Consider the following 3,015-nt stretch of genomic DNA (forward strand, 5'->3'; position numbering starts at 1 on the left):
AACCCCCCAGGCAGACCGTATCTCAAAAGGGTGGACCAGAGATACTCATGATCAACTCTGTCAAACGCTTTTGCCTGATCCAAAGACAGCATGTTCCCCTTCCAGTGTCCAGCTCTGCCCTGCTCCACCGCCTCCCTGACACCCAGGACAGCACTAAAGGTGCTTCGACCTGGGACAGTGCAGTGCTGGACCCTCGAGAGGAGCTGTGGTGCAAACTCCACCAACCTGTTAAACAGTACCTTTGCCAGAATCTTCCGGTCCGTATTAAGAAGCGCTATGGGACGCCAGTTCTCAATACGGGACGGATCTTTACCCTTTGACAACAAGATCAAGGCTGACCTGCCCATTGACTTTGGCAGAGTGTCCGAGGATAGACACTCATTAAAAACCCCAGTCAAGAGGGGAATCAAAGCTTCCCCAAAGGTCTTATAGAACTCGGACGTTAAGCCATCCGGTCCCGGCGATTTCTTAAGAGCTAGCCCTTCAATCGCCCTCTTTACTTCCTCTTCCTTGATTTCTTCTGTCAAAACGTCAGGAGAGGGGCTTATCCTTGGCTCCGGAATGGTTTCAGCCAGGAAAGCCGACATTTTGTCTCGATCTAGTTCCTTCTTACTCAAGAGGTGTGAGTAGAAGGATCTGACCACCTCCAGGATCCCTGATTTGGACCTGTTCAGGGATCCCGTACTATCAATCAGTCCTGCCACATATTTGCAATCCACTGACATCCTACAGTTTTTGTAAGGGTCGGGCGAGCGATACCTCCCGAAGTCCCTCTCAAAAACCAAGGACGTGTGCCTATCGTACTGACACCTCTTGAGCAAGGACTTCACACAGGAGATATCCTTGCGGCTACCTCCTGTCGAGACAAGCTGCTCGAGTTTCCTTCTTAGGTCCTGGTACAGACAGTGTCCGGCCAGGCTCCTAAAGTTGGAAAGCTGGTGGAAGAATTTTGCCGCACGTTTCTTGAGCATCTCCCACCACTCTGACTTACTGTTACAAAGGCCCAAAAGAGGTACCTGGCTCTGCAGAAAATCCTCGAAAGACTGTCTGACTTCCGCTTCTTCCAGGAGTGCCGAATTCAATCTCCAAAAGCCCCTTCCCATCCGATGGGTCTCTGCAACGTTCAAAGAAAAAACAATTAAACAGTGATCGGAGAATTCTACCTACACAACCACAAGTGGCGAGAAGACAGCCTCCCCCTTCAAATAAAACCTGTCTATTCTAGATCTAATCTGACTACCCCTATGATATGTGTAACCACTGTGGTCCGGGGTGTGCCTGATGTGGACATCCTCCAGACGAGCCTCACTGACTATGCTATTTAAAGCGACGCTATCATAATCAAGCCTGTCTTTGGAGCCCCTCCGATCCTTCTGCCTCACAACTGTGTTGAAGTCTCCTCCAAAGACCACCTGTCGGCTGGTAAAAAGAAAAGGCTAGATCTTCATAAAGAGGCTTTTACGGTCCCACTTGGTTTGTGGACCGTAGATGTTTATGAGCCTAAGCTCTTGCCCCCTCATGAAGACATCCAAGACCAGACACCTCCCCATTTCTACCTCGATCACTCGTCGGCATTTTACCTCCGCTGTCCTGAAAAGGACAGCCACTCCGCTATACGGCTTGGCCGCAAGAGACCAGTAAGATCGCCCGTGCCTCCACTCCCTCCTGGCCTTATGAACTGATGCCAGGTCTGGCACCCTGGACTCCTGCAAAAATAAAACATCGGCCTCAACTCGGCCGAGAAAATCAAAGGCCGTGAATATGGCCGCATCTGACCTAATACTGGCGACATTAATACTCGCCAGGGTCAACGGAGTAGGTACCGCCATCAAGAGTGATCGGGGTCGACCGCTAGCTTCTTCCCTCCCCCAGTTAGCCCGTCGCTATCTGGGTCTGGGGAGTCTTCGTTGCCTCTCTTGAGACTTACACCCGAGAGATCCATATCTTTGGCCGAATCTGGAACCAAAGGAGAAATAGACAGTGAGTTCACAACATTATCATTATTTACACACCCCCCCTCCTCCCCCACCACCACTTCCTCCTCCAGAGGCCTCTCCACTCCTCCGCCTCCCCCTTTGTCCACCAGTGCCGTGACAACCCCCTCCCCAGGTACTTGGCCTACTACCTGGTTCGAGGGTCCAGCACCTCCCGAGAGACCCGACCTTCGCACCGGCACCTCACCTCCGCCTTCCTCTTCTTCCGAAGAGATGATGTCCTCCCGAAGGGCTTGGTACCGGTTGGAGAGCCCTATCAGGGGGGAGCCAGTTAAGCCCTCCTTAGGGATCTGGCCGGTCTTAGGTGTTTTCAACGGAACCCCCCTGGTCTTGTACAGGGCCTTCCTGCCAGTGTCCTCTCTCTTGTCTTGCCCCCTCACCTCATCCTCGTCCAAACTTCCATCGTACGAGGATCCACTGGAGGGGGCCTCTCCTCTCCTCCTAACCAGTCTCCTGATCTCCTCCTCTACCTCACTGTCCCCAAGGGCCTCCGCAGACATGCCAGACTTCTGAGGGACGGCAGACTGAACCCCATGGCTTTGGGGCCCCCCCTGCTCCCTCTCAAGACGACGGCACTCCTGCCTCCTCAATTTAGAAGGAGGCAGGGTCCTCACCTTCCTCAGCCCTATCACCCCTCCGTCCTCACCAGCCCCCTCCCCAGCGACACCATCCCCTGGACCACTGCCACTGGCCAGGCTAGGCGCCACCGGGTTGAAGACCAGGTTGGCGAAGGAGCGCGGCCAGCGGCTAAAGGGGTGACCAAGGTCACCACACAGGTTGCACCTAATGTCTTTGCACGTGGCGGCAAGATGACCCAGAGCCCCACACAGCGTACACCTCCTCTCCTTACACTGGGCGCTGAAGTGTGTGGGGCTGCCGCACTTGTGGCAGACCTTCGGCTGCCCCTGGTAGAAAACCAGGATCCTGTCCCTCCCCAAGAAAGCAGAGGAGGGCATGTGGGACACTGAGTTCCCCTGGACCTTTAATTTAACGGAAAAGGTCCAGGCACCAGACCAGATCC

The sequence above is a fragment of the Rhinoderma darwinii genome, chromosome 5, assembly GCF_050947455.1.
Source record: "Rhinoderma darwinii isolate aRhiDar2 chromosome 5, aRhiDar2.hap1, whole genome shotgun sequence".
In the NCBI taxonomy this organism is placed as follows: domain Eukaryota; kingdom Metazoa; phylum Chordata; class Amphibia; order Anura; family Rhinodermatidae; genus Rhinoderma; species Rhinoderma darwinii.